Source organism: Scyliorhinus canicula, chromosome 6, assembly GCF_902713615.1.
Source record: "Scyliorhinus canicula chromosome 6, sScyCan1.1, whole genome shotgun sequence".
Lineage (NCBI taxonomy): Eukaryota > Metazoa > Chordata > Chondrichthyes > Carcharhiniformes > Scyliorhinidae > Scyliorhinus > Scyliorhinus canicula.
In genome coordinates this window covers 24,486,842-24,502,265 of record NC_052151.1, presented here as the reverse complement: position 1 = coordinate 24,502,265, position 15,424 = coordinate 24,486,842, and the positions used below count along the sequence as shown (strand labels likewise).

At 45.1% G+C, this 15,424-nt stretch overlaps 1 non-coding gene across 1 annotated transcript; it reads left to right on the top strand.

Annotated features, from left to right (window-relative positions):
* The first annotated feature begins 12,589 nt into the window (after window positions 1–12,589).
* trnastop-uca lies at window positions 12,590–12,676 on the top strand. The gene has a single exon. It is a non-coding gene; the product is annotated as a tRNA-Sec (tRNA).
* The last annotated feature ends 2,748 nt before the right edge of the window (window positions 12,677–15,424 follow it).

Here is a 15,424-nt window from a genome sequence, read left to right as displayed (position 1 = left end):
CCATCAAATCTGCATCGACCCTCCGAAAGAACACTCTACCAAGGCCCATTCCCCTGCCCTATCTCTGTATTCCCACACAGTGATCATGGCTAAACCACCTAAAATGCACATCTTTGGACTGTGGGAGGAAAATGGAGCACCCGGAGGAAACGCACACAGCCATGGGGAGAACGTGCAGATGACAGACAGGCACCCAAGGCTCGAATTGAACCCGGGTCCCTGGCACTGTGAGGCAGCAGTGCTAACCACCGTGCCACCATGCTGATGTATCTTCTAAAAAACAACATTGCTGACATTTCTAAATATATTTGTGTGCTGTGAAGTGCTTGGGATGCCTGAGGTATTGAAAGGTGCTATCGAAATGTTAGAGCTTTCTGTCTTCAAATGTGAACAGCACAAACATATGGTTACTGTTGTAGGCTGTTCCACTCTCTGCTGCGAGGGAAAATAAAAACAAAACAAATGCTTTTTGTCGCACAATTGGGAAATTTAACCGTTAAATGTGATATTAGTAGGAAGAAAGTAATAAATATTTAGCTGCCCCATTCATCACAGCTTGAAGCCTGCAAGCTGGTGCTGAGGTAGAGGGATGGGGATTGGGTGGGGGAGGGGGCTGAATCAATCTGCCAAAGATAGTGTCGAGCCACAGATCGTCTGTTCTGTCATTTTTAAAGATCTCCTTGAAGCCATCGCTAATAACATTTTACATAATTAATTATTCTTTTTGATTTACAGGTTGGGTCGGAATTGTTCAGGAGTTTAAAATGAATTGCATGGCATTGCTTACACCGAGCACTATGGCATTGAGGGAATGTTAGGCGCCGGTGTATTTTTATTTCTGTTCTTCCAGATTTTAACCTGCATTCTCCGCAAAGCTGCAGCTCATGCTGCGGTGTGGTAGAAATATAGACATCGATAGGAGCAGGAGTGGGCCATTCGGCCCTTCGAGCCTGCTCTGCCATTCAATATGATCATGGCTGCTCCTCTACCTCAATTCCATATACTGGTGTTCTCCCCATACTCCTTGAAGCTTTTAGAGTCTAGAAATCTATCTATTTTTTACTTAAATATATTCAGTAACTTGACCTCCACAGCCTTCAGTGGCAGAGAATTCCACAGGTTCACTACCCTCTGAGCGAAGAGGGTTCTCCTTTACTCAGTTCTAAATGCCCCCCTATCCTGAGACTGTACCCCTTCGTTCGAGGCCATCCTTCCCCAGCTAAGAGGAGACAATATCCCCACGTCCATTCTGTCCAGCCCCGGCAGACCTTTATACGTTTCAATGAGATCACCTTGCATTCTTCTAAGTCGCAGCAAATACAGGCCTGGTCAATCCAATCGCTCCGCATATGACAATTCTGCCATCCCAGGAAGCAGTCTGGTGAACCTGATTACTGAGGAAGACCAAACCGCCCCCCCCCCCCCCCCCCCCCCCCCCAACGCAGCCCGGCCCCCTTCCCAAGTGATGACATTCCTCAGCAGCTTTCTGCCACGTGAAGCAATGATTTGCGCTGTGGTGGTCAACTCTATGTTAGACATCACCTGCTGTATTTGCCATGGAGGAAGACTGTGGGCTTTGGACAACCCACGATTCACTGGCCTCTTTTCTATTCTTAAAGCCTGTGACACTTATTTTAGGCCAAAACAAAATTGAGTAATTGAGCAAGCACGTTTCAACAATCGATTGATGCATTCCTAATTAACCTGTACTGCCGAGCTAATTCTTGCAGATACGGAATATTGGAGGACGAGCTAATCCCATGATTGCATAGTCGTGGGTGTCCGGGAAGAAATGCTCTTTGATGTACTACAGGCCAAGGACGGTCCTACCATGGATCAAGTGGTCCAGTGTGCGAGGAATGCCGAGATTAGTGAATTTAAGCAGGCTGTAATTCGGGGCAACTCCAAGGCTTCACATGACTTCATAGATTTGGTAGACTGACAGGCAGCATTGCCAACCATAAGAAAGCCACCAACCCAAGCCAAACTCCACGTTGGCAGCCGTTTTGAGATGCTGATGCTGTGATGTGAAAAGAGCATAAATGCCAAGGCTGCCCAGCAGGGGGTGCAAAACGCTTCCAGTGTGGCCAAACTGGACATTCCAAGTATTTCTGAAAATCCAGCAATTTGAATCGAAATCGAAGACCAGGAAACACACATTCCTCCCAAGAAATGGAAAGTCAAGAAAAAAAATCAAAATTAGTGAGTTCCTCAGGTAAGTAGATAGTTTTAATCCCGACTACTAGTCAGTTATAGTCCAAGTTAAAGGCTTTGATGCTGCTTTTAAATTTGATACTGGAGCTGTTGTTAACATATGAGCAGATGGCCTCAACTGACTTCAGCCAATGACCTTTTATCCAACGTCCAAGTGGCATAGACCTTTCAATCAAAGGCAGGATTATTGCTCCTCTTAGCTACATCGGGTGACAGATAGTTCATTTTCTCCATGTTCCTCACAATCAATGGACGTCCTTATTGAGTGGCAATGTTGCACACTTCCAGGAATCCAGGAAAAAACAGACAATACTCATCAATTGAATAACTCACTGTTTTTAATGCAACAAACTTCAACCTTTTATTTAGAAGCCGTGGAAATGTAACCTTCAGATGCTGAGGAGGTTTCTGTCTTTCAGAGGGACACCATCTACTAGATCCAGCCCAGGGCAGACAATGAAGTTATGAATCTCTCAGAACTTCAAGAAGTATGGCCAGCGGTGGAGGACACGGAAGGCATTGGACAGTGACCATCTCGATGAAGACCTGCTGTTGGCCGCTCTGAGAGAGTGATGAGGAAGAATCCCTCACTATACCGAGTGATCCCTTGTAGATTATGGTCCGGGCTTGATCTATGCACTTACGAATTCTGCGTTGCCTTTTTAGAAGAATCAGTTAGCTGAGCAGCACTCAGACCTTAATTCCACACAATCTACCAGAGCATTGTCTACTTTATCTCCTGTTGTTCATGAAGCATCTTTCACAGAGAATGCTAAACCTGAGTACAGGTTAGACTCGAGGAGGATCACACTGCCAAAGAGCTGATACCTTCCAGGGGTGCATGTCAATTGTTGCCCATGCTTCAGCCTCAGCTGGAAGTCTTCTTCCTTCCAGACTTGAAGGTCAGCAAGACACTATGGCAGAAACTTTAGCATTGAGGGCAGCACGGTAGCACAAGTGGATAGCACTGTGGCTTCACAGTGCCAGGGTCCCAGGTTCAATTCCCTGCTGGGTGACTGTCTGTGCGGAGTCTGCAAGTTCTCCCCGTGTCTGCGTGGGTTTCCTCCGGGTGCTCCCGTTTCCTCCCACAGTCGAAAGCTGTGCCGGTTCGGTGGATTGGCCATGGTAAATTGCCCTTACTGACCAAATAGGATAGGAGGGGTTTTTGGGTTATGGGGATAGGGTGGACGTGAGGGCTTAAGTGGGTCGGTGCAGACTCGATGGGCTGAATGGCCTCCTTCTGCACTGTATGTTCTATGTTCTAAAGCTGCAGAATCCTGGATGGCAATCTTGTCCCTGACATGATTGTCCACAGGAAATTTGTCTCATTACAATGAGGTCTTGTCTTCAAACTTTCAACAATTTTTCCCATTGTCCATTGTACAATCTCACACATAGAGAAGAGTCACTCATTTACCAATGCCTATTGAAGTAGACCGGTCTTCCAAAATGTCACTGCGAACTTACCTGTTCTTCTTTTCCTGACAATCCTGCATGAAGTTGGTCATCTTTTCCTTTGTTGTCTAAGTTAACTGAAATCTTAAGATCTTCAACTTCTTTCTAGTCTTCAACACAACAGTGGATGATACTTCCGAAGAGCAGAAGATGATTCTTCTTCTGAAGATTCTTCCCAGAACCCTTTGAGGGAGCAACAAGTTCCCCAGAGAGTCCTGACTTCCTTCTTCAAGCTCAGTAGGCTCAAAAAGTCAATTCTCATCAGTCTTCTCTTTTGGATGAGTCTTTAATTGAAAAGACTTTGGGCGGGATTCTCCAGTCCGCCAACCGCAGGTTTCTAGGCTGCGCAACATTCGCTGGCGGTGAGATTCTATCATCCCGCCGATTATCAATGGGATTTCCCATTGTAACCAACCCATGCCACCCTGAAATCCGCTGGCGGGGCTGCATTGCTGGCAGGAAAACTGGCAGGATTGAAGGCATCGTTCATATGAACATAAGAACTAGGAGCAGGAGTAGGCCATCTGGCCCCTCAAGCCTGCTCCGCCATTCAATGAGATCATCGCTGATTTTTTGTGGACTCAGCTTCACTTTCCGGCCTGAACACCATAACCCTTAATCCCTTTATTCTTCAAAAACTATCTATCTTTATCTTAAAAATATTTAATGATGGAGCCTCAACTGCTTCACTAGATTCACAGCTCTTTGGGTGAAGAAGTTCCTCCTAAACTCAGTCCTAAATCTACGTCCCCTTATTTTGAGGCTATGAACCCTAGTTTTGCTTTCACCCGCCAGTGGAAACAACCTGCTCGCATCTATCCTATCTATTCCCTTCATAATTTTATACATTTCTAAAAGATCCCCCCCGCATCCTTCTAAATTCCAATGAGTACAGTCCCAGTCTACTCAACCTCTCCTCGTAATCCAACCCCTTCAGCTCTGGGATTAGCCTATCAATCTCCTCTGCACACCCTCCAGTGCCAGTGCGTCCTTTCTCAGGTAAGGAGACCAAACTTAACACAATACTCCAGGTGTGGCCTCACTAACACCTTATACAATTGCAGCATAACCTCCCTAGTTTTAAACTGCATCCCTCTGGCAATGAAGGACAAAATTCCATTTGCATTCTTAATCACCTGTTGCACCTGTAAACCAACTTTTTGCGACTCATGCACTAGCACACCCAGGTCTCTGCACAGCGGCATGTTTTAATATTTTATCATTTAAATAATAATCCCTTTTGATATTATTCCTACCAAAATGGATAACCTCACATTTGTCAACATTGTATTTCATCTGCCAGACCCGAGCCCATTCACTTAACCTATCCAAATCCCTCTGCAGACTTCCAGTACCCTCTGACCATTTTGCTTTACCACTCATCTTAGAGTCATCTGCAAACTTGGACACATTGCACTTGGTCCCCAACTCCAAATCATCTATGTAAATTGTGAACAATTGTGGGTCCAACACTGATCCCTGAGGGACACCACTAGCTACTGATTGCCAACCAGAGAAACACCCTTTAATCCCCTCTCTCTGCTTTCTATTAATTAACCAATCCTCTATCCATGCTATTACTTTACCCTTAATGCCATGCATCTTTATCTTATACAGCAATCTTTTGTGTGGCACCTTGTCAAAATCTTTTTGGAAATCCGATATACCACATCCACTGGCTTCCCGTTATCTGCCGCACTGGTAATGTCCTCAAAAAATTCCACTAAATTAGTTAGGCATGACCTGCCCTTTATGAACCCATGCTGTGTTTGCCCAATGGGACAATTTCACATATATAGAATTTACAGTGCAGAAGGAGGCCATTCGGCCCATCGAGTCTGCACCGGCTCTTGGAAAGAGCACCCTAGCCAAGGTCAACACCTCCACCCTATCCCCATAACCCAGTAACCCCACCCAACACCAAGGGCAATTTTGGACACTAAGGGCAATTTATCATGGCCAATCCACCTAACCTGCACATCTTTGGACTGTGGGAGGAAACCGGAGCACCCGGAGGAAACCCACGCGCACACGGGGAGGATGTGCAGACTCCGCACAGACAGTGACCCAAGCCGGAATCGAACCTGGGACCCTGGAGCTGTGAAGCGATTGTGCTATCCACAATGCTACTGTGCTGCCCTAATTTCCATCCAGATGCCTCGTTATTTCTTCCTTGATGATAGATTCCAGAATCTTCCCTAGTACCGAAGTTAAGCTCACTGGCCTATAGTTACCCACTTTCTGCCTACTTCCTTTTTTAAACAGTGGTGTCACGTTTGCTAATTTCCAATCTGCCGGGACCACCCCAGTCTAGTGAATTTTGGTAAATTATTACTAGTGCATTTACAATTTCCCTAGCCATCTCTTTTAGCACTCTAGGATGCTTTCCATCAGGGCCAGGAGACTTGTCTACCTTTGGCCCCATTAGCTTGCCTATCAGTACTTCCTCAGTGATAACAATCATGTCAAGGTCTTCACTTGTCATAGCCTCATTTCCATCAGTCACTGGCATGTTATTTGTGTCTTCCACTGTGAAGACCGACTCAAAAACCTGTTCAGTTCCTCAGCCATTTCGTCATCTCCCATTATTAAATCTCCCTTCTCATCCTCTAAAGGACCAATATTTACCTAAACCACCCTTTTTTGTTTTATATATTTGTAGAAAAGTTTACTGTCTGTTTTTATATTCTGAGCAAGTTTACTTTTATCATCTATCTTATGCTTTCTTATAGCTTTTTTAGTAGCTTTCTGTTGCCCCCTAAAGATTTCCCAGTGCTCTAGTCTCCCACTAATCTTTGCCACTTTGTATGCTTTTTCCTTCAATTTGATACTCTCCCTTATTTCCTTAGATATCCACGGTCGATTTTCCCTCTTTCTACCGTCCTTCCTTTTTGTTGGTATAAACCTTTGCTGAGCACTGTGAAAAATCACTTGGAAGGTTCTCCACTGTTCCTCAACTGTTTCACCATAAAGTCTTTGCTCCCAGTCTACCTTAGCTAGCTCTTCTCTCATCCCAGTGTAATCTCCTTTGTTTAAGCACAAAACACTAGTGTTTGATTTAACCTTCTCACCCTCCATCTGTATTTTAAATTCCACCATATTATGATCGCTCCTTCCAAGAGGATCCCTAACTATGAGATCATTAATCAATCCTGTCTCATTACACAGGACCAGATCTAGGACTGCTTGTTCCCTCGTAGGTTCCATTACATACTGTTCTAGGAAATTATCACGGATACATTCCATAAACTCCTCAAGGCTGCCTTGACCGACCTGGTTAAACAAATCGACATGTAGATTAAAATCTCCCATGGTAACTGCTGTACCATTTCTACATGCATCCGTTATTCCTTTGTTTATTGCCTGCTCCACCATAATGTTACTATTTGGTGGCCTATAGACTACTCCTATCAGTGACTTTTTCGCCTTACTATTCCTGATTTCCACCCAAATGGATTCAACCTTATCCTCCATAGCACCGATGTCATCCCTTACTATTGCCCAGATATCATCATTAAATAACAGAGCGACACCACCTCCTTTACCATCCACTCTGTCCTTCCGAATAGTTTGATAGCCTCGGATATTTAACTCCCAGTCTTGACCATCCTTTAACCATGTTTCAATAATGGCCACTAAATCATAGTCATTAACGATGATTTGTGCCATCAACTCATTTACCTTATTCTGAATACTACGAGCATTCAGGTAAAGTACACTTATGTTGGCTTTTATACCTCTGCTTTGAATCTTAACACCTTGATCAGTAACCTCCCCTAGGTTATTTTTCCTCTTAATGTTTCTCCTAATGTTCCTTGTCGTTGAATCCATATCTTCATGTAACAACCTGCTGCGTCGCTTTCCATTTATGTTTTTACTTCCCGTTTTATTCCTTTTAGTACTACTGGGCCTATTCACTGAGCTCCCCTCAGTGACTGTACCTTGTACTGTTGCCCTTTTTGATTTTTGACTATGGCTTCTCTGCCTTAAACTTTCCTCCTTACTGCCTTTTGTTTTTGCCCTTGTTTTACTCCCTTCCGACTTCCTGTATCGTTTCCCATCCCCCTCCCACATTAGTTTAAACACTCCCTAACCACTCTAGCAAATAGCCCCCTTCGGACATCAGTTCCAGTCCTGTCCAGGTGTAACACGTCCAGTTTGTACAGGTACCACCTCCCCCAGAACCGGTCCCAATGCCCCAGGAATCTGAAACCCACCCCTGGTACCATCCCTTCAGCCACATATTCATCCTATATATCCTGTCATTTCTACTCTGACTAGTTCGTGGCACCGGTAGTAATCCTGAGATCACTACCTTCGAGGTCCGATTTCTTAACTTCCTTCCTAGCTCCCTGTATTCTGCTTTTAGGAACTCGTCCCTTTTTTTTACCTATTATGTTAATTCATGTTAATTGGTCAGAGGCAAAATAGCAATTGGAGTTGGCAAGAATCTGTAGTTATAGAAAGGAAATTTCATGTATATTGTTAACCAGATAGAGAGATCTTGAGAGAGGGATTGGATCCACACCTTGGAGCAGCATGCCTTCTCTGCGACCTGTAACGCAGGTTGGAGGCAGTATTTTGAAGACTTGTTCAATCAAAAATCAATTATTGACAAGAGTGTATTTAACATACAGACATAGACAAATTTGGAACTTTCTATCCATTGGAACTGTCTGAAATGGAAGTTGCCATAGTCTCAAAGGCTACTCTTCCCTTTGAGAGAGAGCTAAGTGGTGGCGAGTTAACCTGTTGGTCACCACACCTCAGGTAATAGACAAGGTTGAGATGGCAGAATCTTCATGAATATCCTCAGTACGGGAATTGAACCTGTGCTGTTGGCGTCGCTCCTCATCATCAGGCAGTTGTCTCGCCAAGTGAGCTAACCAACTTCCGGATTGTCAATCAGTAAGCGAATCAAAAGTTATGGGGATAATGTGGGAAATAAATTGAGGATTATGATATCAGATCAGCCATGATCTCATTGAATGGCGGAGCAAACCCAATGGGTTGAATGGCCTATTTCTGCTCCGGCACCTTATCGTTTTATGGTCAGCCTCCAGAGGTTACAGCCACTAGTGACTGTCTCCCAGTTGTCAGTGTTGATGTCTGCCATCTTCATACCTCACTTGCTGGTGTCCTTGTAACAGACGCGTGGACAGCCAAGTGAGGTATGAAGATAAAACTGATCGTGTTTTTGGGATCCTTAAGGGGGAAGGGGAGCAGCCCCAAGTCGTGGTCCACATAGGTACCAACGACATAGGTAGGAAGAGAGATGGGGATTTGAGACAGAAATTCAGGGAGCTAGGGTGGAAGCTGAGAGCTAGAACAAACAGAGTTTTTATCTCTGGGTTGTTACCCGTGCCACGTGCTAGCGAAGTGAGAAATAAGGAGAGAGAGGAGTTGAACACGTGGCTACAGGGATGGTGCAGGAGGGAGGGTTTTGGTTTCCTGGATAATTGGGGCTCATTCTGGGGTAGGTGAGACCTCTACAAACAGGATGGTCTTCACCTGAACCAGAGGGGTACCAATATCCTGGGGGGGAGATTTGCTAGTGCTCTTCGGAGGGGTTTAAACTAATTCAGCAGGGGGATGGGAACCTAAATTGTAGTCCCAGTGTACAGGATGTTGAGAGTAGTGAGGTCAGGGATAGGGTTAAAAGTTCGAAAGAGGGCACCGGCAAGCAGGACGCTGGTTTGAAGTGTGTCTACTTCAACGCCAGGAGCATCCGGAATAAGGTGGGTGAGCTTGCAGCATGGGCTGGTACCTGGGATCGCGATGTTGTGGCGATTTCGGAGACATGGGTAGAGCAGGGACAGGAATGGTTGTTGCAGGTTCCAGGATTTAGATGTTTCAGTAAGAACAGAGAAGATGGTAAAAGAGGGGGGGGGTGTGGCATTGTTAATCAAGGAAAGTATTACGGCCGTAGAAAGGACGCTTGAGGACTCGTCTACTGAGGCAGTATGGGCCGAGGTTAGGAACAGTAGAGGAGAGGTCACCCTGTTGGGAGTTGTCTATAGACCTCTGAATAGTTCCAGAGATGTAGAGGAAAGGATTGCAAAGATGATTCTTGACAGGTGCGAGAGTAACAGGGTAGTTGTTATGGGGGACTTTAACTTTCCAAATATTGACTGGAAATACTATAGTTCGAGTACTATAGATGGGTCAGTTTTTGTGCAGTGTGTGCAGGAGGGTTTTCTGACACAGTATGTAGACAGGCCAACAAGGGGCGAGGCCACATTGGATTTGGTACTGGGTAATGAACCCGGCCAGGTGTTAGATTTAGGTGTAGGTGAGCACTTTGGTGATAGTGATCACAACTCGGTTATGTTTACTTTAGCAATGGGCAGGGATAGGTATATACCGCAAAGCAAGAATTATAGCTGGGGGAAAGGCAATTATGATGCTATTCGGCAAGATTTAGGATGTATAGGATGGGGAAGGAAACTGCAGGGGATGGGTACAATCGAAATGTGGAGCTTTTTCAAGGAACAGCTACTGCGTGTCCTTGATAAGTATGTACCTGCCAGGCAGGGAGGAAGTTGTCGAGCAAGGGAACCGTGGTTTACTAAGGAAGTTGAAGCACTTGTCAAGAGGAAGAAGAAGGCTTATGTTAGGATGAGACATGAAGGCTCAGTTAGGGCACTTGAGAGTTACAAGTTAGCCAGGAAGGACCTAAAGGGAGAGTTAAGAAGAGCGAGGAGAGGACACGAAAAGTCGTTGGCGGATAGGATCAAGGAAAACCCTAAGGCTTTCTATAGGTATATCAGGAACAAAAGAATGACTAGAGTAAGATTAGGGCCAATCAAGGATAGTAGTGGAAAGTTGTGTGTGGAATCAGAGGAGATAGGGGAAGCATTAAATGGATATTTTTCGTCAGTGTTTACACTGGAGAAAGACAATGTTGTCGAGGAGAACACTCAGGTTCAGTCGACCAGGCTAGATGGAATTGAGGTTCAAAAGGAGGAGGTGTTAGCAATTTTAGAAAATGCCAAAATAGATAAGTCCCCTGGGCCAGATGGGATTTATCCTAGGATTCTCTGGGAAGCCAGGGAGGAAATTGCAGAGCCTTTGTCCTTGATCTTTATGTCGTCTTTGTCGACAGGAATAGTGCCGGGAGACTGGAGGATAGCAAATGTTGTCCCCTTGTTCAAGAAGGGGAGTAGAGACAACCCTGGTAATTATAGACCTGTGAGCCTTACTTCAGTTGTGGGTAAAATGTTGGAAAAGGTTATAAGAGATAGGGTTTATAATCATCTTGAAAAGAACAAGTTGATTAGCGATACTCAACACGGTTTTGTGAAGGGTAGGTCATGTCTCACAAACCTTATTGAGTTTTTTGAGAAGGTGACCAAACAGGTGGATCAGGGTAAAGCTGTTGATGTGGTGTATATGGATTTCAGTAAGGCGTTTGATAAGGTTCCCCACGGTAGGCTATTGCAGAAAATAAGGAAGTATGGAATTGAAGGTGATTTAGCGGTTTGGATCAGTAATTGGCTAGCTGAAAGAAGACAGAGGGTGGTGGTTGATGGCAAATGTTCATCCTGGAATTCAGTTACTAGTGGTGTACCACAAGGATCTGTTTTGGGGCCACTGCTGTTTGTCATTTTTATAAATGACCTGGAAGAGGGTGTAGAAGGATGGGTTAGTAAATTTGCAGATGACACGAAGGTCGGTGGAGTTGTGGATAGTGCTGAAGGATGTTATAGGATACAGAGGGACATAGATAAGCTGCAGAGCTGGGCTGAGAGGTGGCAGATGGAGTTTAATGCGGAAAAGTGTGAGGTGGTTCACTTTGGAAGGAGTAACAGGAATGCAGAGTACTGGGCTAATGGCAAGATTCTTGGTAGTGTAGATGAACAGAGAGATATCGGCATCCAGGTACATAAATCCCTGAAAGTTGCCACCCAGGTTAATAGGGCTGTTAAGAAGGCATATGGTGTGCTAGCCTTTATAAGCAGGGGGATTGAGTTTCGGAACCACAAGGTCATGCTGCAGCTGTACATAACTCTGGTGCGACCACACCTGGAGTACTGCGTGCAGTTCTGGTCACCATATTATAGGAAGGATGTGGAAGCTTTGGAAAGGGTTCAGAGGAGATTTACTAGGATGTTGCCTGGTATGGAGGGAAGCCTTACGAGGAAAGGCTCAGGGAATTGAGGTTGTTTTCGTTAGAGAGGAGAAGGCTGAGAGGTGACTTAATAGAGACATATAAGATAGTCAGAGGGTTAGATAGGGTGGACAGTGAGAGTCTTTTTCCTCGGATGGTGATGACCAACACGAGGGGACATAGCTTTAAATTGAGGGGTGATAGATATAGGACAGATGTCAGAGGCAGTTTCTTTACTCAGAGAGTAGTAGGGGTGTGGAACGCCCTGCCTGCAATAGTAGTAGACTCGCCAACTTGAAGGGCATTTAAGTGGTCACTGGATAGACATATGGATGAAAATGGAATAGTGTAGGTCAGATAGGCTTCAGATGGTTTCACAGGTCGGCGCAACATCGAGGGCCGAAGGGCCCATACTGCGCTGTAGTGTTCTATGTTCTATGTTCTATGGTCATGAACCATCCAGAATGTCTTTGGGTGTCTGGCTATCATCCCTCACACAATCCTCATTGACTTAACAATGAGTATGTGTGGGTGGAAATAGCACATTCCAGAACCTCAGAATTGGTGACCTTGTCCAATCAGAAAGTGTAACATTTGCATATGAGTCTGCAGACTGTGATGGGATTGGAGGCATTCTTCATGCAAAATGAGTTGAAATATCTTTACTACCGTGATTTCAGTTTACGCTTTGAAGTGTTGTGGAATAATAGGGGCGGAGAGATTAAAAGAAAACACCAACTAGGTCATCACACATTAAATATGATGAAGCCATCTGTGGTTTATATAGAGAATGGGCCACTTTCAACTTCTGCCTGGATGACCCTCAGTGGTCTGGGGTGCAGGCTTCAAACCTGTAGCTGTCTAGCGACAGAGTGGTTCAATTCCACCTTTCAGGCGGTGCTGATAATGTTTTTAACTCCTTCTCGTTGGCTGAAGACCCAACCAACAACAATGACAATTTCCAATAAGGAAATTATTTGCACATAATTTAAAACTGCATTTCATTCTGTGGCTCAGGCTGCAAAATGTGATTGGAATAGATATGGGCTTGATGGGTGGTGCAGACTAGATGGGCCAAAGGACCTCTTTCTGTGCTGCATGACTATATGAGCCCCACACTCACATGGCAGTTCTCTGTGACATAGGGGTCATTTTGAAGACCGTTTCAATCAAGGATCAATTGGTGAGCGAGCACTTTCCAGGAGACTCATTCGGAGTGAGACTCATACAGAGTGGAGGATTGAAACTTGGTAATTTGGTGCAGTGAGGTAATTCGGTGCAGAGTGTGAGGAGGTGCTTTTTAACCCTGGTAAGTGACTGGTAAGTAGTCTCTCTTTTTCTTTTCATTGTCTAATTTATTTATTTTATTTTGAAATTCTAGTTGTTTAAGTTTACCAAGGGTTTAAGACATGGCAGGAGATCCCAGACCCGTGTCATGCTCCTCGTGTGCGATGTGGGAGCTCAGGGACATGTCCACTGTCCCTGGCTCCTTCATGTGCAAGAAGTGTGTCCAGTTGCAGCTCTTGTTAGACCGCTTGACGGCTCTGGAGCTGCGGATGGACTCACTTTGGAGCATCCGCGATGCTGAGGAGGTCGTGGATAGCACGTTTAGCGAGTTGGTCACACCGCAGGTGAAGGTTACTGAGGGAGATAGAAAATGGGTGACCAAAAGAAAGAGCAAGAGTAGGAAGGCAGTGCATGTGTCCCCTGCGGTCATCTCCCTGCAAAACAGATATACCGCTTTGGATACTGTTGAGGAAGATGGCTCACCAGGGGAAGGCAGCAGCAGCCAGGTTCATGGCACCGTGGCTGGCTCTGCTGCACAGCAGGGCAGGAAGAAAAATGGCAGGGCTATAGTGATAGGGGACTCGATCGTAAGGGGAATAGACAGGCGGTTCTGTGGACGCAATCGAGACTCCAGGATGGAATGTTGCCTCCCTGGTGCAAGGGTCAAGGATGTCTCGGAGCGGCTGCAGGACATTCTGGGGGGGAGGGTGAACAGCCAGCTGTCGTGGTGCACATAGGCACCAACGATATAGGTAAAAAACGGGATGAGGTCCTACAAGCGGAATTCAGGGAGTTAGGAGTTAAACTAAAAAGTAGGACCTCAAAGGTAGTAATCTCAGGATTGCTACCAGTGCCACGAGCTAGTCAGAGTAGGAATTTCAGGATAGATAGGATGAATGCGTGGCTTGAGAGATGGTGCAAGAGGGAGGGATTCAAATTCCTGGGGCATTGGGACCGGTTCTGGGGGAGGTGGGACCAGTACAAACCGGACGGTCTGCACTTGGGCAGGACTGGAACCGATGTCCTAGGGGGGGTGTTTTCTAGAGCTGTTGGGGAGGGTTTAAACTAATGTGGCAGGGGGATGGGAACCAATGCTGGAAGTTGGAAGGTAGTAAAACAGGGACAGAAACAAAAGGAAGTAAGGGGAAAAGTGCAAGGCAGAGAAGACATAGTCAGAAATCCATAAGGGCGTCAGTACAAGGTACAGTGACTGAGGGGAGCACAGTGAATAGGCCCAGTAATAACAAAAGGAATAAAACTGGAGATGTTAAGATTCAAAACAGAGGTAAAAAAACCAACATAAGTGTACTTTACCTGAATGCTCGTAGTATTCGGAATAAAGTAAATGAGTTGGTGGCACAAATCACCGTAAATGACTATGATTTAGTGGCCATTACTGAAACATGGTTAAAGGATGGTCACGACTGGGAGTTAAATATCCGAGGGTATCAAACTATTCGGAAGGACAGAGTGGATGGTAAGGGAGGTGGTGTTGCTCTGTTATTTAAGGATGACATCCGGGCAATAGTAAGGGATGACATCGATGCTATGGAGGATAAGGTTGAATCCATTTGGGTGGAAATCAGGAATAGTAAGGCGAAAAAGTCACTGATAGGAGTAGTCTATCGGCCACCAAATAATAACGAGATGGTGGGGCAGGCAATAAACAAATAAATAACTGATGCATGTAGAAATGGTACAGCAGTTATCATGGGGGATTTTAATCTACATGTCGATTGGTTTAACCAGGTCGGTCAAGGTAACCGTGAGGAGGAGTTTATAGAATGTATCCGCGATAGTTTCCTAGAACAGCATGTAATGGAGCCTACGAGGGAACAAGCGGTCCTAGATCTTGTCCTGTGTAATGAGACAGGATTGATTCATGATCTCATAGTTAGGGATCCTCTCGGAAAGAGCGATCACAATATGGTGGAATTTAAAATACAGATGGAGGGTGAGAAAGTAAAATCAAATACTAGTGTTTTGTGTTTAAACAAAGGAGATTACAAGGGGGTGAGAGAAGAACTAGCTAAGGTAGACTGGGAGCTAAGACTTTATGGTGGAACAGTTGAGGAACAGTGGAGAACCTTCCAAGCGATTTTTCACAGTGCTCAGCAAAGGTTTACCAACAAAAAGGAAGGACGGAAGAAAGAGGGAAAATCGACCGTGGATATCTAAGGAAATAAGGGAGAGTATCAAATTGAAGGAAAAAGCATATAAAGTGGCAAAGATTGCTGGGAGATTAGAGGACTGGGAAATCTTTAGGGGGCAACAGAAAGCTACTAAAAAAGCTATAAAGAAGAGTAAGATAGAGTATGAGAGTAAACTTGCTCAGAATATAAAAACAGACAGTAAAAG